The 27,901-nt window shown below is 52.9% G+C and overlaps 1 protein-coding gene across 2 annotated transcripts in view; it reads right to left on the reverse strand.

Moving 5' to 3' along the window:
* The window catches only part of Igsf21 (immunoglobin superfamily member 21), a 223,572-nt gene that overhangs the window by 81,649 nt on the left and 114,022 nt on the right, over positions 1 to 27,901 (reverse strand). The window lies entirely within an intron of this gene.

Here is a 27,901-nt window from a genome sequence, read left to right on the forward strand (position 1 = left end):
ACCGCCTCCCGCTAATGAAAGTGTTACTCCACAAAGCAGAAAGGTATGTGTTGTCACTGTTTCAATTATTTATCTGTTTACTCGGCTGCAGTTTTCCGCTTGTCTCAGCAACTCTATTATAGACCGCGAGCTCGCAGCCTCTCGCCGCTCAGCTGGGCTCCGCACTAACAGCCTGCGACAGGGCGGCCTCATGCCTGGGCCTGGAGAAGTGGAATTAGCTCCCTGCGGCTCCTCTGGTGGAAGCAGGGGAGGGGGCTGCCGGGGAGGGGGGTCGGGGACAGGGAGATGCTGAGAGTGCTTTCCCCAGGCATCCATCCACCCAGCTAGGAGGACTGGCCTCATCCGCACCCAAGCTGCCTTCGACTACATCCTGGTGGTTTAGTAAACACACATTTGGTGCAACAACAGAGTCAGCATTTATGGGGCACCAACTGTGTACCATGCGCTGGCCACATCTGTCACCTGTCCCATAGACTAGGCGCGACTAAGAGCAGGGGCACCTAAGTAAGTACCAGTGGTAGGTGGAAGGATGCTAACACACTCGTGGATTTTGTGACTCTGAGTGGGATCAGCAGTAGGACTTCCCCAGACTGGCTTTCCTCTCAGCCCTCACCAAGCCCATCTGCCTCTCATGGCCACTCTAGACTTACCTAGCTCGTTACTTGGCTGATTTCCCTCTGAGGCTATGTTGCCCTCTTCTGTGTAGCCCGAGGACAGGGAGATATGACCTCTCACCTCACCTGCTCTGCAGAAGGACCCAGATTCCAGAGTAGGATGGCAGCATGGGGGAGGAGAGCTGTAGCGAGTGAGAGGAGGCCGCATCTCACGGGCATGTGGCTCCATGCCGGCACTTGCCCAGGAAGGATGCCCTTTGGGGATACCCACAGCCTGCTTCTGAGGCTTAGCCAGTGCATGCCCACAGTGGACTGAGCCAGACGGTGCGGGGTCTGGGAGTGGGCGGGGCCGAGTGGCCTGGCTGCTTTCAAAGTCAAATTCACAACCATAGCCCTGCCTGGGGTGGGCTCACAGCTCCCCTCTTCCAAACCCTTCAAAGATGCTTTGGCCCCTTAGAGACATCAAGGTACGTCTCAACCAGGTCCTTCAACTTGGAGGCAATTTGTTTATTTATTCTATTATTTTATAAATATAAGCTGTCTGTGCGTCTGAGCATCATGTGCACGCAGTGCTCACAGAGGCCAGAAGAGGGCACTGGATCCCCTGGAACTGGAGTTACAGATGGTTGTGAGCTGTCATGTGGGTGCTGAGGGCAGAATCCAAGTCTTCTGCTAGAAAAGCAAATGATCTTAATTGCTGAGCCACCTTTCTAGCCCTTGGGAGACAATTCTGACCCCTTCTCTACCAGGGGACATGGCACATTCTGGAGATAGTCTTGGTTGTCACCATGAAGGTCCTGGCATGTAACTGGCAGGCCAGGGGGACTGCCGACCCTTTTGATGAATAGGACCCACCCCAAACACTCCTCAACACACTGTTGATACACTGAGATTGGCCTGGGGAGGTAGCTTGGTCCCCAGCACACAGAGGAAAAGCTGGCCATGGTGGCCAATGTTTGTAATCCCAGCACAGGGGAGGCAGAGACAGGAAGATCCCGGAGTCTCTCTGGTCATTGAGCCTATCCTAATCAGTGAGGGCCAGCTTAAAAACCAAGATGGAGGGCACTTGAGGAATGACACAAGGTTGGGCTTTAGCACGTGCATGCGTGTGTGTGTGTGTGCACACACATACACACATGAACATATACGCATACCAATGTACCTGTATACATGTGCACACACCTACCACACATACATAAACATACACACATAAACATGTACATACGTGTGCCTGCACGTACCATGAACATCGATATACATATGTGCATGCACACATAAGAACATGCACACCTATACACAGGTGCACACGTACCTGCGCACACGCACACATACATGTCAAGGTTGGGAAACCTTCCATCTCTCATCTGTGTGTCTTCCCCCATGCCCTGGGAAGGCAGTGCAATGGATGTTAACAAGTCGCTTTGCAGCTGAAGACTCAGCTGAGGCCCCACACTGGGCCCAGCACTCCCTGCCTACCCCGCCAGGCTGGCGAGGCTGCCTAACTGCCCCTTGGCCTCACCTTACGTGGCATGAGAAGGGCGGGCAGTAGGTTCCCCGGCAGCCCTCTGGCTCCAGCCTTGCCTGCCTTCAGGTAGAGCTTTTTATCTCCTTCCGAAACTCACAGCCCTCATCGCCCCAATCTCAAATTTCACTCCATTTTTTTTTATTACACAACAGAGGCAAAAAAAAAAATCTGTCAGTAAAACTGTCTCCTCAAATTTATTCGCCGGGACTGAGGGTTTTATGACTAGGAAAATACGCTCGCCCCCCCCAAGCGTCCACACCCCCCCACACCCCAGATAAAGCAAGGAAGAATTACCTGAGCCATAAATCCCTGCTGCGGGCCGAGGCACAGGAGAGCCTCAAGGACAGCCTGCTTTTCTTTGGTTTTATTTACTTTTTTTTTCTTTTTCTTTCTTTTTTTTTTTTTTGAAACAGTGTCTAGTTGTGCTGAACCTCACTATGGGGAATTTCACCAACTTGGAGTGTGAGCTGTGCCTCTGCCTACTGAACCCTGCCAATCCAGACGTGCAGCGTCACCCCTAGTTCTTAGTCACAGCCTTTTCCCTGGGACAATGCGAAAACTGCCCCCCCCCCTTTTTAATCTTGACTGTTTGCTGGGGGGAAAGGGACCAGATGTTTGGAGCACTGCCTGCCCTGGGACACTGTGATGCTCTCATTGGTCAGAGGTTCTGAGCTGTGGGCAATGGTGGTAAGTGTATGAGACACAGGCACGGTTTCCGTCCTCACTCAGGCAAGAGGAAGGCCGGGAAGGCTGTGGCACATCCACAGCCCATCGTGTCCCATTCAGGATCTGGTGGGGGCAGAGCTTAGACCACGGCCATCTGGAAGACGTTGAGTGGAGAGGACGAGTCCGCAGTGACAGGCAGATGCTGAGAGCTACCCATGATGCTCCTGGAGGTGCAGAGTTCCTTGGGAGGGAAGGGGACTGGAGAAGTCTCCTTGGCGGTATGTAGGTTCAGCTAGACTGGGCGGAGAAGCATCCAGAAGGCTAGAGAGGTACACTTCTGGGCATGTCTGTAAAGGTCATAGTCAGAAGTTCCCAGAGGATTAACTAAGGGGGAGGGCCACCCTGTGGGTGGTACCAGTCCATAGCTAGGTCTAGGTCTCCATCTTCTCTCTCTCTCCCTTCTCCCCGCCCCCACCCCATTGCCATGAGCCTAGGGACTTTGTTCCATCACTATCCTCTCCCACTGATGCTCAGTGGTGCTCAGGTTGCTTTCTCCTGTCTCTTCAGCCTGGGACCCCAGCCTTCTGGGGAGGGTGCCGCCCACTTTCAGGGCAGGTCTTCTTGCCTCAGTTAACCGCGTCTAGAAATTCTCTTGCAGAAATGTCCAGAGCTGGGTTTCTATGGTTCTAAATCTAGTTACACTGAGAGTACAGATTAACCCACACACAGGGAATTGCAGAGAGTGATGTCCTGGGTAGGGGGACTGACCATAGCCAGCCCTCACTGAATTCTTACTGTGTGCTCACCGCTGTTTGTAAGCACAGACTCACACAGATGCACACGTGTTCAATGTGTGCCACCAACAATCAGCTTCCAAGCAGCCACACTGTTGTGTGGCCAGGCTAGGCGGCCATCACACAGTAGGTGCTTTCAAAAAGGTGTTTTCTTCTTGTCCTGCCCTGTCAGCCTTTCTGCTATGAGTTCCCCAAGTTGTTAGCTACAAGTTGTCTCTATACTGTTCCTTATCTAGGCCTCAGTTTCCCTAAATGTTCCACGAGGAAAATGAGGCCCGGTGGCCTCTGAACACTCTGTCTACTTGCATGGCCCCATGCCGTGACCCCAGTGTTGTGGCTCTAGACGGACAGCCCTAGCTGACCACAGCTTGTCACACCCCTGTCCCCCACCCTCAGTGCCAGACTCTCCCCGCCCCGGCCCCCCTGGAAGCAACCCTTGCTGTGGCCAAATGGATTTACAAGTTGCTTCATAGAAGCATGGCCAATGGATGCAGCCCAGCCAGCCGCAGGAGGGCCCACTGGTCAGCCAGTCACATTTTAATTTGAAAAAACAAATCAGTCTTCAACTTCAGCCTTCTCACCAATGCCCCTCGATGCCACCATCCGTAAAAGGGAAAAAAAAAATAAGAAGAAAAAAAATGGGGGATCACCTCTCTCCTCCCCCAGCCTTTCTCTTTGTGTTCCACAAAACCAATTACAGGTTGGAAATAGCTGTAATAAACTTGATATCCCACTTACGGGCCAATCCCGCTGCGGCCAGGAAGTGTAATAGTGGCGGAGAGTGGAAACTGCGGGTTTGCCGAGCTGTTTAAATTGCCTGCCTACATTACTCCGCTCCTCTCCAGCGGGGAAGGAATTCGCTCTCCTGGAAATGGAGCAGCTGAGGTCCCCGTGTCCTGGGCAGCGCAAGGGAGTGTTTGCAAGGCAGACTTTAATGAACTGATTAGAGGCAGAGGAGCGGGTGGCCCCTGGGAGCTTGCATCAGCCAGGCACGGGTTCAAGTCCCCAGCAAGGCCACTCACATTCCCTGGCAGTGAACAAGAAAGTGAGGGGCTGGCCTTCCAGCACTGCGGAGGGCAAAAGGAGCATCTGTCAGATGTTGCAAAGTGACGGAACACAGAACCAAACCGTGCCACGGAGCCGCTCAGCACCTCAGTGGGCAGAGTGCCTGCGGATCGTGTGTAAAACCTCAGGCTGGACAGCTATAATGCCAGCACTCAGGTGGCAGAGGCAGGAGGATCAGAAGTTCAAGGTCATCCTCAACACGAGTTGGAGGTAAGCCTGGGGCTATACGAGACCCTGTCTTAAATGTTGTAAGAAACAGGCACACACTTGTAAAACATGAAGGGAAGTGGGTCCAGCTACTGACCTGGAATTTCAATTCTGATCATTGTGGGAGACAATGAAAAGCGATTCTAGAAACTTCTACCATGTGACTGTCATTCAGAGGTCCCTTCTTCATGCTGCTCAACCCTGCATGTCTGGCACGGAGACCAGCACAGAGTAAGTCCTCAGTTTACACTCATTAAACAAGTGTACAGCTCAGCAGAGGAAATGTGGGCTCTTCAGGGCCCCTGTCCTCAGCTACCATTTTTGGTACTTATACCAAGAGAGCTGAGCAGGGACCCAAGACGACATCAGTTAAGTCAACAAAGCTTCATCAAAGGATCACCCAGGTGGAATTGGGCCCTAGGCTGCAGCCTGAATCCCTCATGTGCCTGAGATTAACATCTGTCTTGTAAGGCTGGATTGGAGTTGAGGCAACTGTACACAAACAGATGTGGACCATGAGGGAGACCGGCTTCTCATCTATCTGGCTCTGCATTTCCTGATTCCTCCAGCAAGGCGGCAGCATGGAGCTGGGATGGTCTGTGTGTGCTGGGGGTGGAGTGGATGGAGTGTGGGAGGGGGCTGTGAATTCAAATTCTGTAATAGAGTCTAGCGTGTGGCAAATACTCAAACTCTAGAAATAAAATTGTAGCCAGAGAAGGAATGTCACCTGCCCAGGCTGCCTGGCTGAGATAAAGTGGACATTTGAACATGTGTCTGACTCTAAGGATTTTATAGAAAGGCCTCAGGGTTGGGGTGGAGAATTGGGCCAGGGCCAGGGCCAGGGCCAGGAAGGGGACAGGTGTTTTAGGGGCAAAGAACCTGGATAAAGATGCTCGGGAAGCGGGTGAGAAACATGAATGTGAAGGGAAGCCAGGAGACATTGATGGAGCCACTTTGTGGTCCTCTGGGTCTAGGAGGACATAGAGTTTCTAGCGGTCTCATTGCCATGGTGACCCTGGACCACTCTTCCTATAAAGCTCCTGCCTACCTGTTCTCTATCCTGGTGGGGAACTGTAGCCACAGATGCAGGCATGAGAGAGGATGGGTGATAACCAAGGAGGAGAAGGAAAAACAAAGGCCACCCACCTCCCTGGGTACCTACTCCGCCCTCCTGTGCCAACTCTGTGAGCTCCCGCTCCTGGCAAGGCTGGGCTGGGGTGATTGGCTTCCCTGGCGTGTGTGGGAGATCCGGTGTTGACAAAGACAGCTGGTATCATAAATTGCCTTGTCTCATCTGGTTATGGTGCGATGGCAGACAGGCGCTCAGGGACAGGACGGGCGGGGGGGGGGGCTGATGAGAACGGGAGAGGAGGAGAGCAGAGTGACTGCCAGCTTCCCTGTGGGTCCTGGGCTTGCCATGTGGGCAGGTGAGGGGATAGGTATGACGGCTGTCCTAACGGTGCAGGTGGGGAGCCGGCTTATGTGGGCGGGCGTGTGCACAAGTGTGAAAGCCCACATTCAGGGACAAGATGTGTCTATGGGCTCAGGTGTAGTGAGCTGCCAATGACGTGCGTGCATGTGTGTGTGTGTGTGTGCATGCGTGCATGTGTAAATGTTTATTCTTTTTATGGGGAGTGGGATACGTGCATGTCTGTCTGTGGCACCTGGTCAGTGTGTACTCCCCCCCCCCCCCAGTGACAAGCCCAGCTGTTATGTCCCCCTCTTTGATCTATGACTCAAGGAAGAGAAACAGGAGATAGCAACTGAGGCAGGGTGTCTAAATTTCTTATGATGCCAGGCTGTTTCCGCAAGAGTGGAAGAGCATCAGGCTGGCTGTCCCTACCACACCTAGCAAGGTTCCCTGAGCCCTTAAACCCTTCCAGCTACACGAGCGTCCCGCATTACCTTCTGGGCAACCTCATCCCCATCGCAGACAGGAAGCAAGAGTCGTGAAAAGTGCCATAGGACTGAGGCCAGGCGCTTGGATTTCAGAGCGCAGCACAATCACCAGGACCTCACTCGAAGTCTTACAGAGTCAGCTGGGAAGCAGCGTGACTCCCAGGATGTGGTGCAAGAGCCTGAGCTACAGCAGCCCTGGAGAGACAGGAGGCCCTAATCCACACTGCAGAGCTGAGTGGGTAGCGTTTGCTCTCTGAGGTGAGCGTGCACCTCTAGATCCCACATCTCCCTGCCTTGCTTTCCTCAGCTGTAGGTCAGGGGTAGGAGAAGTACACCCTGAGGGCACCGGAGGATGCTCTGGAGTCTGGGTGTTGGGCAGTCAGGCCTCGGGTAGAGTGAGAATCCCACTGTCAGCTACAGGATGTGGCACAGGTTGGTATCCTTTGTTCCACTTAGTAGAGATTGGGAGCCACCAAAAGCATTAAGAAGGGCATTGCAGAGTCCAGGGACCCAAAATAGTTTCCAAACTGCTATATACACAGTGGACCTCAAATTGGTGCCCAGGCCTGGGGAGAGGTTGTGAGAATAGAGAAGAGATCATTTTCTGGGTCTTCTTTGGGGCCGCTAATTAGATCTTCAGACCTCAGGAGCAGGCTGGGTACAGCGGCCTGATTGGGTCCTCCTAGCTAGTCCCAGGATCTGCTTCTCTGTGTGCAAGGCTCTGTCACAGAGCCTGGCTGTGGCACCTCTACAGCTTCCCCGTGCTCAGTCCCCAAAGCCTTGGGCCATCCTGTCTGAGGGCACACCTGTGTGGACACTGTGGTTGGCTGACAGCTGCCTGGCCTGGGCCGGGAAGGGTGCCAGTCCCTGCGGAGGGCCCCTGTCGTGACAATGTGGCTGGGCCCCCGTGCTCAGCGGTGCTGCGAAGAGTTGGGCCATGTCAGCAGGTCTGGCTGCCAGCAGATCCACGGCCGTAGCCATCAGCGGCCCACGCCAGCCTGTGCACCTGCTATACCAGGCCAGATACACTGCAGACGGTGTTGGCTGGCATCTCCCGCCCTGTATAATTAACACGGCATCGTGGGCAGCTCAGCCAAGCGGAGCCCGTCCGCCTGTCCATCTGCTGGCTGCTTCCGGGGACGGGCCCTTTAACACAAGCTCAGCAGCCTGCTAGGGAGGGGAGAGTCCTGAAGGGATTGCTGCTACTGGCAGGGCATGCTGGGAAATTTACATTCCACCTCTTGGCCTCAGTTTCCTCATTTGTCCAATAGAACTGGGATGGTTGGCCTCTTTGTCCTGCCTGTTGTAAGGAGGTTTGAGCAGTCCGTAGACTTCAGGTGGCAGATATCTAGAGTTAGGGGCCACGTTGGAACTTGCAGGTTATCATCACTTATTTCTCATGCAAAAAGGATGCCCTAGGTTTCTACTCCGTGCCAGAGACTGTTTTAGGAGCAAGGGACATGGCTGTGAGGCCTCTCTTCTTCCTCAGTATGTGCTGTAATGGGAGGAGATGGACAATTAAAGAAGATGGAAGAGGCATGTTCGGTAGAGAGGGGGCTGTGTCCTCCTTTAGCAGGGACGATAGGTAAGTAGGTGGCTGGGGAAGGGGCCACAAGCTCATGAGAGGAGGCTGGGGTCCTCTGGAGTCAGTCCTAGGGACAGTCCTGGATCAGGTGTGCACTCCACACTCCACAGATGGGCTTCTGAGGCGCTGAGCCCCGGGTGAGGCCCTGTGACTTCTTGATTTGGTTGCTACTCTCAGGGGCGTCTCAGCAAACCCAAACATCCAGTGGAGTGTGAGGGATGTAAAAGGCAGCCTCAGTGTGCCTGGCGCCTGGCCTCGGTACTGAGACAGAACCCTGTGGATTAGTCTGGTCTCTGTCTCTCCAGGTATCCACCTGCCTCACTCGCTGGGTCCATTGCCTGGTAAGTCACACACATCAGTCTGCCTGGCTCCTAAGTCTCCTGCGTAGACACCTCAATTTAGAGTTCACAGTCCATTAATGAGTCTTTTTTTTCTTTAGAGGTGATATTTGCATACAATGAATTGCAAAAACCTTAAGGGCCCCTTTCAAGTGTGTGTGTGTGTGTGTGTGTGTGTACGCGCGCATACCTGTATATATGTGGGTGCATGAGACCAGGGGTCAATCTTAGGAGTCACTCCTCAGGCCAGCCTGTCTGTCTTGTTTACTAAGACAGGGTCTCTGCTGGCCTGGAGCTTTACCGAGCAGGCTGAGCTGGCTGAACAGAGAGCTTCTAGGAATTTGCCTGCCTCTGTCTCCCATCTTGCCATCACTGGGGTCACAGGGATACACCACCGAACACAGATCTTTGCTCTTGGGTTCTGGCAATTCCAACTCAGGTCCTCAGACTTTACCAACTGAGCCATCTTCCCAGCCCAGACGGAATCATCTTTGAGGTGGACCTTGTGGACATCTACCAGACACATTGAGAAACTTGCCTCACGACACACAGCAGCACATTAATTATGGAGCTGGATCTCATTCAGAATCCCTGACTCCCTGCCAGAGCCCAAGGGGTGACCCTTGTCCGATGGACCACAGTGATGACTCCCAGGTTGCGTCTTGTGGGGCCACCTAGAATTCCCACGGTCCCTCTACTCAGCAGGGGGCATGTTCTTCTAGTGAGAGGGGAGAGAGAACTGAAGAGTTGAGGTGAGTTCTTATTACAAGGAGGCTGTCCAGTAAAGATCACTCAGCATATTAAAAAGAAAATCTTTACCTGGCTTTGGACAAACACTTGGTATCATTACAACCAGGGAAAAAAAATCCCATTTGCTTTGCATTTTAGAGCTGTTTTCTTGTGCCGAGAGAGCCAGGACTTCACGGACAGAATGACTTAAGAGAGAGGACAGGAAGCATGTTGGATCAGGAGTCATGCACTCTTGGGTCTACATTCTTGGTGGACTGACCCCCTGAGAGATGCAGGACAGGCATCTACAGTTGGGAGCTTCAGGCTCCCCATCTGTGAAATGGGATGTGATAGCCCCCTTCCCAAGATAAGGAAAGGACAAAATGTGTGATCCGCACTCACTGCCTTATGTTACCTCTCGTCTAGGGGGCTGGTGAGACACAGTGAGGCGTACCTACAGCCACCAGACCTACAGGCAAAGGGGACACCTAGTGGGCTCTATGTTAGAAAGCAACCCCTCGAAATAGTCAAGGTACGAGAAGCTAGGAGACGGGCTGGGGATCACGTTTAGGGAGCATGGGTCTTCAGTAAAACCTGGATGGTAAGAGGGTCGGGGGTTGGGATGTGGGGGGTGGTGATCAGGAGGAAAAACGACCGTCAGAGCAGCTGTCAAGGCCTGGCAATGGGACACAGTTGTCTGCACTGAGCCTGTCCTGAGCTTGGTGACATAAGTATTGTGGTGGTGTCTGGAGTCAGGTCTCATGAGGTCCTCCATGCGGTAAGGAAGTTGGATTATGTCTGCATTGTCAAGAGAAGACACAGAGGTTTCAAGCAGAGGCCTGGCTTGTGTGACTGAAAGACCTCTTTAGCTCTTAGTGGAGAAGGAACTGTGGCGTGTGGTGGGGCCAGAAAGCCTGGCCAGGAGATCCTCAGCATGGGAGCAGACAGCAGTTCCCACCTGAGCATGAGTGGGTGGATGGTCCTGTTGCTTCATCGCATATATCCCTGTCCTCTGAGGAACTTCAGTGAATGTCAAATGGCCCGGAGGGACCTGTAGGCTCAAGTGCAGCCAGTGTCTAGCTCTGGGTTAAGGGAGTATGGGGAGACCCTTCCCCACCTCAGGACAATCAGGCTTGACAAGAACTGGGGGGCTGTGGTGGTGTCTCAGCTCATTGAGGTTCAGTGTCCTCCAGATCACTCACCTCATGTGAGAAAGTTCAGAAAGGAGCTGGCCTGGTCACACAGGCATAGGACAGCAGCATTGCCATGACATGGGCAGTAAGAGTGACCTCTGGAGAGGGGACGGCAGGCAGGACTCTGTGTCTAGTCTCTGTATCCATTCATTACAGCTCTCAGAAATAGGATCTGATTATTTGTAGATTAACATACCGAGACTGTGGCCATGTGGTGGAAAGATGCAATCAGAGAGCCCCGCCTTTCACAATGGCCCCATGAGACATCTTCCCCATGGCCCAGCCTCTTGTGTGGCTATGTTTCCTTAAGGCCCAGAAGTCAAGGAAACTCACAAGTCTCAGGAGGTTCCCAAAACTTACAGGATTCCAAGACCCCACCCCAAGGTAATTTCAGCAGGAGCAATTGCTACAGTGAGGAGGCTCTTAGGAAGAACTGCCTTCAAGTCACATGGGGAGCTCCAGGGACACGACTCTGGTGAAGAGCCATACATGTGGGAGTAGGCTCTTTGGTGATGCAGGAAATACACTCCTGTAAGTAACACCAATAAACTCTCACCGCTTCATTAAACTGGACTTAATTGGGATTGCTTCTTTGGTCTGTACCCTGCCTGGAGTGAACAGACATCTGTCTACATCTCCCCAGGAAAAGTCTTAGAAACCCCCTCTCCTCTCAAGATGCCCTCTGCCACCCCAGCCACTTGCTGAACCTGTCAGGGTCACTGGCGACCTGGGATATCTTACAGTGACCTCTAGACACCTGTCCACAGTCCCAGGGGGCAGAATCATCTCCATACAACACAGGGGTCATGGGCTTCAACTAAGGCCTCACAGCTGAGGCCGATAGGCAGCCACTGTGGCTATGGACTGGTCATCTGGCCACTCTGGGTATGTGGGGAAGGCAGAGGCGGGAAGGTGGCGGGATAGAGAAAGGTGCACAATAGCCCAGAATGCCTTGGGATGGAAGCCGTGACCTTCGCATTTAAAACCTGGTAGTCAGGGCTAGAGAGATGACCTGGGCAGTAAAGTGCTAGCCACACAACCATGAAGACCCAAGTTCAAATCCCTGGACACAGTGATGCCTGCTAGTACTCACAGCACCATGGGGATGGGAGGGTCCCCAGGGCTTGCTGACCACCCAGTCTAGCTGAATCATTGTGTTCCAGGTTCAGTGTGAGACCCTGCCTCAGAATGTAAGGAAGGGCTGGAGAGATGGCCCGGCAAGTAAAGGTGCTTACTGCACAGGTCTGACAGGATTGGTCCTGGACCCCGGGGAAGGACAGAACTGACTCCCAAGAGGTGTCCTTTGACTTCTTCTGCTAGCACACTGTGACACGAACATGCCTCCACACACATGCACAAGTGAATAAAATAAGGCGGAAAGCAATTGAGGAAGAGCCCTGATTCGACCTCTGTGACACACACACACACACACACACACACCACACACACACACACACCACACACACACACACACACACACCGGGGGGGGGGGGGTTGGGGAGAGAACTGCAGCGACCTGGTTATTCACCCAGGAGAAAGCCTAGGCAAGCTGTCACGAGGTGAGTACCTCAGTCCTGCGTCCTCCATGAAGCAGAGAGGGTGACATTGCAGTGACGGCTCCGTTGTGTAAAGGCAATGCTTCATGGCTGTCTGGAACTCAGAGACGGAATGATTTTTCTGCTAACAGATACTGCACGGAAGCCCGTGAAGGCTCGTTCTCCATCTCCAACCCTATGAGGCGGGCAGAGGAGCCATCCCTCAGTGCCTGTCTGGACCGCAAGGACCCCTTGTTCTCACACTTTCCCATTTGGGGCCTGGTGTCCCAAGATGTCACAGCCCTGCTTTCTTCCAGGCCTCTTCAGCCTGAGAAGTAGAGCCGGGAAATGCCCCAGGCTGTCAGGTAAATACTGAAGTGTGGAAGCTGTGGCCTCGGCAGCAGAATGAGGTGTGATTGGCAGGAAGGCAGCTGGGGCTTCAAATCCACACAGCCTGGCATGGGGCGCAGTGGCTGACAGCTTTGATGGCACCCGTTGGGGCAGTTTTCCTCCCCTTTTGAAATCTGATAGGCACGACGTGAGGGGCCTGGGGTCTGCATGGAAGGCGAGAGGAAAAGCCACCGTCACCAGGTCCGGCCTGTTTTCAGTGTGACTGACAATGTCATTCCCATTCCCGTGGTCAGACACTGATGGGAAGTCATTGGTGGACTTTAAGCCACTATGAATGGAGTTCAGCCTGGCCCTTCTTGATGGTAGAGACACATGCCAGTGCTGGGCTGACATGCCTGAGGTAGGTGAGGAGAAAAGGTGCCTATCATCCTGGGGCACATGGAATTCGGGGAGGACACACCACATATAGAGAGCCCTGAGGGGGACAGAGGTAGCTGAGGATGTTCTGTCCTCCACCCCTCTCTCCTAGATATGCCAGGGTTTAGGAAATACGTTAGTTTTGTGTGTATATATGTGCATGCTCATATGTGCTTGGCTCTGTGTGTGTGTGTGTGTGTGTGTGTGTGTGTGTGTGTGTGTGTGTGTGTGTGTGTGTGTAGGACAGGGATGATGAAGAGGGATGTAACTAGGTTTCTCCTTCTACCCATAATATGTGAGTCAGGTTCAGAGGACCAAAAGGAATCTCCTAGAGTATTGGAAAGCCCCTCCGCTTATGTATGAGGAAAGTGAGTCCCAGGGAGCCTCACTGATAGTACTCGGGCTGCCTAGCTGAGCATGCCAGTGTGCACATGCCAGTGTGGCTGACAGAAGACAGCTGGTACTGAGGGACAGGATGCCAAGGGCCAGATGTGCTCCCAGATGGCTGAAACATTAAGTGTCCACCTGGATCTTCCAAAGATGACCGGTGCAAGTAAATAGAATAAAGCCTGGGTACAGACCATTGTAGCCATTACTTCCTTTTTCTGTTACTGTGAGCAGTGCCTGAAATAAGCGACTTAGAGGAGGAAGGGTCTGTGTTGCTCATGGTTTGAGGGTTTCGTCCGTCATGGTGAGGGAGGAATGGTGGCAGGAGCCGTTTGGGTCTGTGGCACCGGGAATTGGAAGCTGCTGGCTCACAGCCTGGCAGACCAAGAGGGAGAGAAGAGTGTGCTCAGCTGGCTTCTCCTCTCTCCCTTTGTGTTCATTTGGGGACCCGAGCCCGGGGGATGGGTCTTCCCGATCTAGGGTGGGCTTTCTGGTACTCTGCTAATTCTCTTTAGAAACACCCTCACAGATACACTCAGTGGTGTGCCATCACTAACACCTTGGCATTCCTTGATCTACTCGGGCCAATTGTCACTCAGCATGTCCTCGGGCAAGGTAGCCCCATTTTGAACTCCCAGCAAGTGGGGAGGGAAGCCAGCTCACCCATCCTGCTTGTGGCCCATTGCTTCAAGCACCTACCACGAGCCAGGCACAGAGCCGGGAGCTGCACCCAGCAGCTGGTACAGCGAAGGAGGTCCTCCCGCCCTGCAGCTCCTGCCTGCAGCCAGTCGGACAAATGTCCTCATGGGAACCACAAAGGAGCTGTTTGAAGCCCAAGGTCCCACAGTGTTGGCTGCAACCATTTCCCCCGCTGGTGTAGACGCTGGAGAGATGGGTGCCACGGTGGCATTCAAATAACCCTTCCAAGAGCAGCTGGTGGCCCAGGGCCTGGGCTGCGGCTGCCTGGATCCCAGGCGTCGGGCCCAAGGGTCAGCTCTCCTCACTTTGACCTTTGCGGCCTCAGAACCAGAGCTGGTTCCTGGCCACTTGATGCTGTACCCAGAGAGCTCCAGGCCTGAGGACATCACAGGATCAGCTGTGGAATCTGGTGTCTCCTCCCCTCCTCATCGGCTCTCTTTCCTCCTAGCTTTCTGAAGGAAACTGGGGCCTCCTCTTCCTCCTCCTCCTTCTCCTCCTCCTCCTTCTCCTCCTCCTCCCCCTCCTCCTCCTCCTCCCCCTCCTCCTCCTCCTCCACATTTCCTCCCTCTCTCCCTCTTTTCCTGAAGTAGCTGTCATGGAGAAAGCAGGAGAAGAGGGTCCAGAAGAGTCTCAGCCTAGGTGGAGCCCGGAGCAGGGCAGATTGGAGACTCATCAATGAGCAAGAACCAGGAAAATCGCTTGCCTACGTCCTCTGTCCCCAGCACACACAGACCGCCCCCCCCCCCACACACACACCAGCATTGAGAGTTCCCTCTGTCTCTTGAATAAGGCCAAACTGCCTCCTCCAGGATGCCCACCAGGCTGACCCCTGGAGCCAGTCTCTTATGCAGCTGGCCATCTGTGTCTTACTATATTCTCATCACGTGCTCACCCCATGCACTCTGCAGCCCAATCCTATTAGAATGAGTCAGTGCCTTCCCCATTAGATGGGAGTCCTGTGAAGAAGACTCTTGTCCCTCCATGGGTTTTTTGGAGCTAAGGGTGAGTCCCCTTCTTCATACCTGACTCCCTGAGGGAGGGATGTGGTTCCTATTCCCTGTCTTGGGAGACCCTGGAGGTAGATCTCAAGGAGCTATCAATTCTGTGCTCCTGGGGGCGGTCAGTTGGGACCTTCTCAAAGATGGCCTCTTTGGCTGCACCCAGAAGGGCCCAGACTTTGCAAAGCTGAAGGAGCTGAGGCCCTTTGTGATGTGGTGAATTGAGGTCCTGCTCCAACTTTTCACCCCTCCATGTCCACACCTCTCCCTAGAGAACCATCATCCACTTCCTGAGTTGCTGGCTGGCCATGGAACTGGCTAAGAGGAAGAGGTGACCAGAGGGCACCAACCCTCACGCAGCCTTCAAGGACAGCACACAGGCTTCTGATATACCCACAGAAACCTGTTGAGCTGTCTGCTGGAGGCCGACAGGGGACAGGGCTGAGCCACTGATGATGTCCCTGTAAGGCCAGCCTGGGTTAGCTAACAGTCAGCCAGCCCTAGACATGTGAGTAAGCACAGCTGCCCCAGCATCCCCCCAAGACGGGTGAGCACAAAGCACCCATTGCTGTTGCTGCCCGCCTAGGAGGCTCTGCCGGCATCTGCTGCACAGCATCACCATGGTAACAAACAGATAATGACACATGGGTGGTCAAGAATCTGGGTTCTAGAGTCCAGATGCCTGAGATGAGCTCCCGGCTCCCCTGGAGAGGGGTTTGTGACTTGGAACAATTTACCAAGCCTCTTTGAGCTTCACTCTCCTCAGCTGTCCAATAAGGACAGCGACAGACACCGGGCAAGGTGTTGCGAACATTGGATGATCCGGGTCACATAAAGAATAGGACTTGGCACATAGCCAGTGGTCAGCAGCATTGACTAGTAATACCATGCTACTGTAGAACCCATGAGATACATTTCAGAGTCATCTCCACCGGGGCTGCGTAGCCTATAAGGAAAGGACTCCCTCCCCCAATCAGGCTCCACGAAATCCTTAATGCTCTCTCTTCCTTCCCGCTCTTCATCTCTCTGGATCAGTCCAGAACCTTGCTACAAGAAATGCCAGGGAAGTCCAGCACAGCTCGCAGTGGGCATAGCTGATTGGCCGGGGGCCTTGGTGTCTACAGTTCTGTAAGCATTAGGAAGAGGCAGTTTGCCGGGGAAACTTCTGTTTTGAGCTCCCTGGCTGTGCGGATCTGGTGCCAAAAAAAAAAAATGTGTGTGAAGAGCAGAGAATTCAGCCAGCAGTGTGTGTGGGGTGACGGGGAGGCGGGGGATGGGGGTGCACCAAGCATGGGGATGGCAGGGAGGATGGACACTGTAGCCTCCAGCGGCAGAGAAACCTGACAGGGAAGCAGGCAGTTCTGGGCAGCACTAACCTTGAGCATGGAGACTCAGTGTGCGTGTGAGGGGTTAGGAGCACAGCTCGCAGTGGGCAAGAATGAAGCTGCTGGCCGATGAGAATCTCCCCAGACATCATCAGGTGGCAATTCACACCCACACCCAGGATGCCAGGAGCATTCCAGAACTCAGGCCCGTCCGTATCCTGAGTGGGGAATGGAACACACACACACACACACACACACACACACACACACACACACACACACACACACACACCAGAGAGACAGAGAGAGCGCGAGTGGAAAGCTCACTCCATAGTTGTCCGCACTAATATTTCTGCAGCTGAGCGTCTGGACCGTAGCATAAGAGCGATAGATAGAGACCACGAGAAACCTCCTGTCGCCAGGCTGGGCTGTCACCAAGTGCATCAAGCTGGGCTCAGTCTGCCACCAGACACACTCCTCCCACCCGACCGTCTCCAGAACACTCTGCTGTTCACTTTTTAGACCTTTTGGGCGTTTCCAGGTTGCAGGAAATGGTTCCGGCTGGGAAAAATAGAGGAGTTTTGACGTAGGTCAGCGGCAGACCACATTTGCTGGCATTCACAGGACATCCGTCACAGGGTAGCTGCTGCTCAGAGGCTGGATGGACAGCGGCCCTCTCCCTGTCACAGAGGAGAGGAAGGCGAGGCGGTGTGTCATAGTTGATCAGAGAGAGGTATGGAGGAGGCAGGCTGCCCGCAGAACCCTCTAGAACTCAGGACCTAGCAAGAGTTGGCTTCAGCTTACAGTCTTTTCCCAGTGCAAAGCTACCTGCTGCAGACATAGCTTCCATCTGTCCCTGGAATAAAAATGTCCGGGTCCACAGACTTCTGATTCTCTGCCCAGGTGTTACCTATCCTCCTGTCCTGTCAAGAGATCCCAGGAGGACTCTGCTCACGAGCTCTCTGCCCATTTCGCAGCTAGAAAAACGAAGGCATGGTACACAGCATCCAACAGCAACATGGTACACATGCTCCACACGACATCATCTTTAATAATGGCAACGGATGCTAGTTGGGCATTTTCTGTATGCTGGTGGGGTTCGTGCAGAAGCAGGCAGACTACAGGTGGTCCATAAATACTTCCTTCTTGCTGGTGGGCCTCAACACAATGCTGGTGGGAGGCAGAGATGGGTACCCCACTGGAGATGCTGGGAGAAGGGAAATGGACCATTCCCTCAGAAGGGAGGGAGGGACCCCTAGATCTCAGAATTTAAGATAACGAGCAAGGAAAACAATCACTTTATTTAAATGAGTGAAGGAACGATTTGGCCTCTCTGTGTGAGAGGAAGCAGTTAAGGGGCTTATTTTATTTTGGGCCCTAATAATATTACAATCTCCAGGCCGGTTATTATCCGTCACTTTTCAGGGAAGATTGAAAAGAAAATAGTTTCATCCCCAGCAATTGTGAACCGCTCTGTCTGATGAGTTGTTGTTCCCACTTAGATAGTACATGCAGCCCTGTCAGGTGACCTGCCCGGCTGGGTGGCTTTGTTTAACTCGGGGAAGAGGAGATGGAAAGGAGAAGGAGTGTGCTGGAGTCGTGGGGGATGGGCAGGCAGTGAGAGCTGAGCCTTCCCTGGGTTTTGTAGTGAGTGGGGCTGAGTAGTCTGGCTGGGCAGGCCCCAAGGGCACTGGAACCTACACTTTTAAATTAATTTTTAAAAACACTCTGTGTGTGTGTGTGTGTGTGTGTGTGTGTGTGTGTGTGTGTGTGTTTTCATCTATTAAGTAGCAAACTGTTGACTGGACCTGAGATGAAAACCCAGCAAAATTTCAGCAGGAGGAAAAAAAAAAGTATATCATCTTATTGTGCACCTACTATGTGCTGGGCATGCCCACCAGGCTGCTCTCCTGAAGTCCTCAGAATGACTTTCTGTCAGAATTACTTCGGTTTTAAGGATGAGGAAACCAAGGCTCTAGAGAGGTATAGGCTTGGCCTAAATCACATAGGTACAGACCTCTGACAGGATTCAAGCTGGGACCCTCTGGCCCAGACACAGGAACTGCTGTCACCCTACACAGGGCCGACAAGTCCCACCAGACATCCCAGCAGCTCTCTTCAGCTAACACAAGAGACTCCCAGGGGTGGGGTCAGCGTGGCTCCTGGGCCCTCATCACCTGGTAGGGCCTGAGCAGGGAGTGTGGCTCGGTGTCAGCCCTCTTGTGTAGGGCACACAGCAAGGTCCGCTGAGTCAGGCAGGCTCTCTGGAGGGAAGTTCTGGATTTTTTTTTTTTTAAGATTTAATTATTATGTGCATTGATGTGCACATAGAATAAATTAAAATAATTTTAATTACTTTATGTGCACATGTGTCTGTGTGAAGGCACCAGATCCTCTGGAACTAGAGCTGCAGACAGGTGTGAGCTGCCAAGAGGGTGCTGGGAATTAAACTCAGGTCCTTTGGAAGAGTGCTCTAACCACTGAGCCATCTCTCCAGCCCCTGGGGTGTTCTTTAACAAGCCTCCTAGGGGTGATTTTTAGGTGTACTGGAGTTGGAGCAGCTGCACTAAGACAGCTCCGGGACCCTTTCCTGGGAGCTCAGCAACCAGCCCTACCTGTGGTTTTCACTCCCCCTCCTTCATCTGGTCTACTCCCACGGCTCCCCCTGGATCACGTCCAGGATAAATTGCAGATGCTCAGGTCTCTGTCTCAGAGGCCAGGGGCTTCATGAGACACCCTGGTTCAGGCGGGCCCACCCCAGCCCTTTTGACTGTGGCTTCTGAGTCCTGCAGATGCTGGGATGCTGCTGCTGACAGTTCCTCCTCTCTCCTCACTCTCTTCCTTCTCTTCCTCTTCCTCCCCGCCCTCCTCCCCATTTCTCCTCTTTTCATCTCTCCCTCCCTCTTCCCTCCTCCTCTCTCCCTTCTCTCCTCATCATCTTTCTCCTCTTTCACCTCCCTCCTCTCCATCCTCCTCCCTACTCCTCCTCACACCTTCCTTTCCTCCCTAATTCCTCCCCCTCTTCCTGTCCCACCTCCTGACATCTAGAGGTGTGCCTTCCCAGCCAGCCACCATGCTGCCTCATGTGTCACCTCACGTAACTGCCCAAGATCCCCTGAAGCACTTGTGGTTCTCATGGACTTAGTGTGGAATAGATGAGGGAGTTGGTGTATGGATGGAATGAGGTGAGAGTGCAGGGCCCCACTCTGTGCTCTAGCCAATGGATCAGCATGTATGACTGACATATGTCAGGCTGCTCCCATCCTTGATGCAAAGGACCTATGGAGTCCTCAACCCTGATACCTCCCTCACACAGGTGGATAAGACCACTGGCCAAGGCCAGGATGGGTCTCTATGGTGACCATGCCATAATTTTGAGGATGCTGGCCATCTAGCCAACATCCCTGGGTCTTTTGGATCCTGTTTGGTCTTGGGCCTCTGGACTGGCCACCCGCCCTTTCCCTTGATGCCAACAGGAAGTCCTTCTAAGATGTCACTGGAGATTTATTCCTGAGGGTCCCCTCTGTGCCCGTCCTGGGCCTCTGCCGATCAGCTTTGCTTCTTCAGCCCCAGTAGGAAAGGCTATCGTGGCTAAGAATGCTCCGTGGGCCAGAGACCTTCTAGGGGCTTCTCTGAAACACCCAGCTATCAGTGATGGGGAGAGGGGATCTTACAGCATCAGAGGAGGAAGGAAAGTGAGGCTCAGGGATGGAAGGGCCTGGAAAATCACACACATCAGCCAGTGACCGCTGGCGTTCACACGCAGCCTTTGCACAGCATCGAGGCACCATCTCTCCCTGCCGCTCGCTCGCTCCGGTATGCCGGGCTTGTCTGCAGGGAGCTTCCTGTGGGTACACTTCCACCATCCTTTTCCAATTGTGGCATAGCAGGTCCTTGTCCCTTCACTTCCTTCTTCTGCCTCCCCTCCAGTCCTTCCTCATCCATGGGCCCCCTCCCTCTGCCAGGAATGAGCACACATGCCTAGCACACGTGTACACCAATTCACGCGCGCGCACACACACACACAGTGCTGGTCCCTCACAGTCCTGTCAAGAGAGAGGTCCTCAATGAGAGGCACAGGGGCAGCTAGCATGCACGAAGTTCTGAGGAGGGCACTCACAAGCAAACTGTCACCAAGGGATGAGTGGGCATCACATCCTGGTCCTCTCCGTTCTTCATGCTCATCACAGAGGACCACAGTTTTGCACACCCCATTTCTGTGCCACTGTTCTGGGATAGGGTCTAATGCCGGCTTCCTGCGTTTGGCACTGACCATGTGTCCCCTATGAATCTGGCAGCTCCTTTCTCTAATCCTGACACCGTGAGATGGGCGTGGATCTGCTCCTTTACAGTGGAAGAGACTGCAGCTCAGAGTGGCCTCACTCAACACTTAAGGTGCCAACCCACCCAGGCAGGCCGGCTGGCCCCAAGCACACGCTCTTTGCCGTACACTAATGTGGCATTGCAACCCCCGGCCTCCAGGCAATCTGGCAGGCACCCAACCTGGGGTGATCTTTTCCCTTTTCGCTCTTTTATTTATTCACCCAGAGGCTCGGCAGCCACAGCCATTTCCCTTTCTTTCAATATTTATTAGTGTTTTACCTGCTGTCACAGGGACCCAGCAGAGGTAGAGGGGAGGGAGGCCAGGGGCCTGGGCCTGGTGCTTTGTATGCTCTGCCCTCTAGGAAGTCAGAGGAGCACCTTGGCTCTAGTGGACTGCTGCCGCAGGATCTGTCCCAGGGAACGAGGCTATGGTGGAGAGATCACGGTGAGTTATCGATTTGGTACCTAATGGGGTTTTGTTTGCACACATCCCACTCACAGACATGCGGTGCAGATTGTTCCCACTCGTGGATGGGCTCCAGATCTGTGCAGACACAAACACTGGCCCCAGGACACAGCCTAGTCTGGGCTACCCTAAGCTTCACACCTCCCTTATGGAGGGCCACTCTCCCCAAATGGTCTTACACAGTGCCCTTCATTTTACATTTGGGGAAACTGAGGCTCTGGTGGGTTTCCCCTTTCCTAATCTGGTGCCTCCCAAGCACCCTCCCTGGCTTTGCCCAAAGTACCCAGTGGCCAAGGTCAAGGTCACTGGAAGTCCCAAAGCTAGAGGGTACTTCTCCTGTCATGCTCACTGGGTCCATCCTCCTGCCTCTGTGACACTGCCTTCTTCAGTCAACAGAGACAAGCTGAGCCTGGTGGCTTATATCTGTAATTTCAGCCCTGAGGCGGGAGGAATGCACTGCAATCAAGGCTAGCCTGGGCTACAGAATGCAAAACAAACAAACAAACAAAAATATAAAAGTCCAGTAGGATTGAGAAGAGCTGGGGGGGTGGTGTCTAGCCCGGCGTTTTTCACTTTTAAGTGAGCAGGAGGGAAAAAAAATGGGAAAGTGTAGGTGGGGTGCTGCATAGGAGGGGAGTCTGGGCAGGGGAGGGGTGCTTTGAGTCCAGTGTTGGGCAAAGAGAGAAGCACCCCCCAAAGAAGGACACACCCTCTCGGATGCTCCCCTGTTGTCCTCTGTGATCAGTAAGTACTCTGGGTGGTGTCATGTGGGACTGGCGCACAGTAGGCACTCGGTGAAAAGGTCTGTGCCACAGAGAGGACCAATACTCAGTGTTTGTTGATGGGAACCCAAGTCAGCTGATGTTAACTCAGACCAGGACTTGACACTGCAGCTCTGGGGGCCCCTGCTGTCTCCACCGTCCCCCAGGGAACAGGTGCCTGTCCTGGTAGCCCACGCTGTGTGTTCCAGTGCAACGACTACAGGAGCGTGCTTATCTCTATATAAAATGAAAGGCACTGCCATTCCTTTTCTATGCTTTGTGTGTGTGTGTGTGTGTGTGTGTGTGTGTGTGTGTGTGTGTGTGTGTACAGTTGCTCCATGGGAAGTCTCTCCTTAGCTCTGACTTTCATCTCTCCTGCTGTGGTTTGGTGAAGGGGGCAACATTCCAGGAGGCACGGGCAAAGGCGTCCCACATGAGAATGTCACTGCTGGTCACAAGGAGTATGAAGATTAAAACTAATATGTATGACTTCCTTAAAAAAAACACACACACACTTCTTCCACTTTCAACGGCTGTTCAGAATCAACAGTATAATTTGCTTGACTGCCCTGGCCCATCGGCTTATCACCGAGGGCCCTGCAACTCCAAGAGGGGAGGATTATGCAAATAGAAAATCAGCTTTCAAGAAAGTGGGCTAATCCAATATTACCAAGAGCAGAGAGAAGCCACTGAGACGGTGAGCTGCGGAGACAGCCAGCAAGCCCTCTCCTGGCAGGAACCCGAGCACCAGAGCCAAGGCAGAGGGTGCTCTGCTGGCACCCAAGCGGGGTACGGGAGAGGGGAGCTGGCCTCCAGCTCCCTGGTATCCTGAGAGGTTGGGGGAGCAGGGATTTGACTGGCTTTGTTGGAGAGGGGAGCTGGCCTCCAGCTCCCTGGTATCCTGAGAGGTTGGGGGAGCAGGGATTTGACTGGCTTTGTTGGAAGTCTTTAGGAAGTTCATGTTTTTCTGGGATGCCTCTCCCTCCCAGAGGCCCGGCAGACAGAATGGAGAAGAACGAGAATCCTGTTGAGTTTCCACAAAGGACAGACCAGGGGGGTGAACAGCGCTTAGAAGGCACTCACTCCTGGAGGGAGCCCAGGGGTGGGGTCTGAGTCAGGCTGCTCCTCCGTGAACACCAAGAGTGGGAAGCACCAGGGCCAGACCTTGAGTTACGCTGCTGGGATTACAGGCAGAGCCCACACCCAGCTTTATGGCCAGGGATCTAAACACAGCCCCTCAGGGTTTAATAACGAGCACTTGACCGACACAGCCATCGTCCCAGCCCTCCTTCCCCTTCTCTACTGAAAGGACTGGGTACTGGAAGTACAGGTCTGGGCAGGACCTGGCCTGCCACTTTCCCTGGGGTCGCCACAGGACACTGATGAAGTTTAAAGTGAGCTAACCCTTCAGTGTCTAGAAAGTTCCAGCTACAGTGCTAAGGGCAGAGTGGAAGGCGTCACGCTCAAAAATAGGTGCTATACAAATACATACATGCATGCATGTGTGGGTAGAGGGATGAGTGGGTTTGATGGGTAGATGCATGTATGTATGAGTGGGCAGATGGATGAATAAATGGTGGACAGATGGATGGTTATAAAAGGGTGGACAGATGGATGGGCAAGTGGACGGATGCATGGATGTGTAGAAAGACAGATGTATGGGTGAGTAGATGGATGGGTGGGTGAGTGAATATATGGATGAATAGGTTGATGGGTAGATGGGTGGATGGATGAAATAATATGTAGCAGGATAGCTAGAAGGGTGGATGGGTAGATGGATGGATACATGAGTGGGTGAATTGATATGTAGAAGGAAGGATAGATGGGTGGATGGATGATAGATGGGTGAATAGATAAATGGATAGATGGGTGAATAGATATGCAGAAGGATAGGTAGATGAGTGGAAGGATGGACAGATAGGTGAATAGATAAACAGAGTGGTGAATGGATATGTAAAAGGATGAATAGTCAGGGGGATGGTTGGCTGGGTGGAGAGACACATTTCTGAGTGACCACTGTGCCCTAATGGGCTCTAGACACAGACAGAGTCTTTTCAGAAAATTCTAGAATGAGGTGGCACCATGAGACACCTTGTTGGACTATCTATGTTGGAACATGGTGTAGGCAGCAGTCTATCTGATGGTCAGTGAGGACTTCTCAGACCATTAAAGAAACCCAAGGGACCATCCAACAGAGAGACCTCTGTGAGGGATATCATTTTAATGGCATCTGTGAGAACAGGAAGGATGAAGACAGCTAATAAGAGACAGGTCCAGGCCAGGCCAGACTAGGAGGGATGCCTAGATACGGTGCCTGAGTAGACAGAGAGAGCTGTCCTCAGGGGAAGACAGAAGGAGGGGAAATGGAGACCAGTGAGCTTTGAGTGCAGACACTGTCTGCCTCACAAATCAGGCACTCCTGGATTCTCCCTGCTCCTCTACCACTTTTTAGCCTTGGAGTTGTCAGCAGAAACCCTGATACCAACTACCTAGCTCCAGCAGTAGCCAGAAGAATGGCTGGTTGGACTGACCTGGGCCTCAGTTTCCCCATCTGCAGAATGGTGACAAGAGAGTCAGGGGCATGGGGTGATCTGACAGATCAGAGGTCGTGTATAAAGTACTTAGCACAGTGCCCAGGACATAGAGTGGGCTGGCTGTCATTCTAGATGAGCTGCCTTGGTCCTGCCTTTACTTACAGGGTCTCTGACCCAGGTGTCTGACGTCCCCTACCCTCCAGCATTTGGCTGATGACTTCTGTTCAGAGGGCTTCTCTGAGTTCCTAGTTCCATGGTATCTTTCTCTCTGCGGCAGGGACACTCCTAGTTGAGAGTGTCCTGCGCTCTCTCTGGAGACCAGAAGGAGGCAAGCCCCTGGAGACTACCCATACAATCCCTGCTGTAGGAAGCAGAGAAGGGGGTGTTGGGGCCTTCATTACCCGAGCCTCCCCTCCAGACCAAATGTGGGTAATAAAGTCACATTGAACTGCCTGCCTCTTTAATTGGTACTTTGGCAAAGGATAGATTCCCTGTGAAGCATTAAAAGGCTTTAAAATTCTCTTTATTGAACTGCCTCTGAGTGCCCATGGATAACAACAGGGCAGTAGGATCCATCCTGCAGCTCCCTGATCAGGGACACAGAGCTGGGCAGGGCCCACACTGCTTCTGAGGGCCCATGAACTATTTCCAGAATCCTGGAACCTGGTTCTGTCTCCAAGGACAACTTTCTCTCTCCCAGACCCACTCAGTTTGATTCAGGACAAACATCAGAAACCTCTGCTCTTTTTGAGACAGGATCTTGATTGTAGCCCAGACTGACCTTGAACTTGAGATCCTCCTGTTTCAGCCTCCAGAGTGCTGGGATTGTGGGAATGTACCACCACACTCCACCAGTGCCGCCAGGAAATTGTGACTGGTCAGGTGACTTGGGGAAGCTTGGCTTCCCTGTGACTCCTGGGATCTCTGGCTAAGGGTCTGAGGGTGTTTAGCTGTGCCCAGGCCTTACTCCTGCACAGTGGAGGGTGGTGTGGGAGAGACACCCTGGTGATGAAGGGTCATATTTCTTACGCTCATCCTGATTCAGGAAAGATTTGACCCAAGGACTGAGTAGAAGCCTGGAGACCACTTGCCTGGCTCCAGCGGCATCAGACGGGGCAGGAAGACCTGGACCAGGACAACGGCAGCAGCAAGGGTAGAGAGCGGTTTGCAAGCTTAACGGTGACGCATGAGATACTTAGTTCCTGGGACCCAGAAAAAGCTGACCCGCCTTAGCACGTGGGGTGTGAGGGGCTAGGCTGCGGAGGGGCTCGGTGTCCCCTGTCTTGCTCCTAGGCCCATCACAGGATTTCCCAGTGTCCCCTCTGGGCTTTCCCTCTAGCTTCAACGTGTCTTTGTCACAGCCACGTGAGGCTGGCATCCTCAGCTCCTTCTAAAGGGGAAGTCTGGGGTTCAGGGGGAGAAAGAAGAAGAAGATAAGTAGGCAAAATAAAGAGGACCCCCCCAAAAAAAATTAGATCCCATGATGGCCGCAGGATCCAGTGTTCTCTCTCCCTTCCCTCGGGTCTCAGCAGATGGCACCGGGGAGACATTTTACCTCAGGTGCTTCCCCGGCTGTTTGCACCCTTGGCCCTTCTGAGGAAGGAGAAGTTTGAAACTTACTACGTTGCATGGGAGGCCCATGAGACACCCAGAGGCAGCCCCTGCTTAGACACTGACCATCTCTGCAGCAGGGGCAAGTCCATGGTCACCACTGGGCAACTCCTTCCCCTGATAAATGCAGAGAGAAGACTTGAACATCTCTAAATGCCACTCTGGTGTGTTTATGACTATCACATTTGACAAGCTTGCTGGGAGAATGTCTCTGCCTACTGACTTCACAGAGGTAGAGAGAAGCCATCTGGGGGGACTTTGACCTCATCCTACAAAAGAAGAGGACAATGTCCCCATTGTGAGGAATTACTATAATAAGAGTTCAGCGGAGTGGCGCCTCCCAGTTCAGCACAGCAGCAGGTGTCCAATGATACTGAACATCTGTCTGCCTCCCTGCATCCCCACTGCCACAAGTCACATGCAGCCACCATTAGCCCTACTCTGGAAGTCTGGAGGATCCTCCTGACCCTGCTCCCCACATCCACCTCTGACCTCACCACAGATGGTGCTCTGTGCTCACCAGATCCCATTATACTTAGCTTCTACCTGAGCAACCGGGAAGAACCGAATTTCCCAGCTGCCCTCGCAGCTACTGCCAAATTCTGGCCAATGGAATATGAGCAGAAACAACCTAAGCTGTTTCTGAAACCACAAAAGCAAAATGCAGCTCTCTTGTATTTGTGTAACACCCTTTTCAGATGCGTATTGAAAGGGAAGATACATTAGTTGGTGTCTTAGTTAGGGTTTCTATTACTGTGATGAAACACCTTGACCATAAATAACTTAGGAAGAAAGGGTCTGTTTTAGTTTATAATTATCAGGTTGGATTCCATCACTGAGGGAAGTCAGGGCAGGCACACAAGGCAGGAATCCAGAGGTAGGGACTGAGGCAGAGGTCATGGATTGCTTGCTCCTCGTGGCTTGCTCAGCCTGCTTTCTTACAGCATCCAAGATCACTAGGCCAGGGATGGTAACACCCACAGTAAGCTGGGCCCTCCCATGTCAATCATTAATAATAATAAAAAAATGCCCCACAGGCCAATCTGGTGGTAGCATTTTCTCAGTTGAGGTTTCATCTTCTGAAATGACCCTAACTGGTGTCGAGTTGAAATAAAACTAGATAGCACAGGTGGAATAAGCTTGGATCTCAGAGCCACCTCGCTGAGGACAGCTGCACCCCTGATTTTGTCAATGAGATGTAAATGTTAGACCCAGCCACTGAGGTTGGGGCTGTTTTGTTAATGTGGCACCACCTTTGCTATCCTGACTCACGTTCCCTCGCTGCCCAGACTCTACACCACCGCCAGAGAATTTCTTTGGAAACGTAAGTTTGAGCCTATTAAATTCTTCAACACAGGGCTGGGGTGACGGCTCAGTCTACGAAGTTCCTGCTGAACAGTCATGGGGGCCTGTGTTCAGATCCCCAGCACCCACATAAAAGCTGGGTACAGTGGCACCTGTCTGCAACCTAGCACTGGGGATAAGGCAGGGACAGGAAGAGCAAGGTTAATGGCAGCCAGTCTAGCTGAATCAGTGAGTTCTGGGTTCAGCGAGAGACCCTGTCTCAAAAACTGAGTGGAGATTTGTAGAGGAAGACACTTGACCTTTGGCCTATGTACACACACACACACACACACACACACACACACACACACACGCTGTGCACACACACATGCATACAAGCATACACACAAACACATGTACTCACATTACAAACCTCTCCAGGAAGTCCCAAGTCCCCCTGTGTTAAGGATGGACTCTACCAGGCCTACTGTGAGACTGCCATGTCTCTTCTCTGGCTTAAACTCTTTCTCCTTTGCCCCTCCATGCTCAAGGCCCATGGCTTGAATTTTACAGTATGACCAAGCTCATTCCTTGG

The sequence above is a fragment of the Peromyscus maniculatus genome, chromosome 2 (genome assembly GCF_049852395.1).
Source record: "Peromyscus maniculatus bairdii isolate BWxNUB_F1_BW_parent chromosome 2, HU_Pman_BW_mat_3.1, whole genome shotgun sequence".
Classification (NCBI taxonomy): domain Eukaryota; kingdom Metazoa; phylum Chordata; class Mammalia; order Rodentia; family Cricetidae; genus Peromyscus; species Peromyscus maniculatus.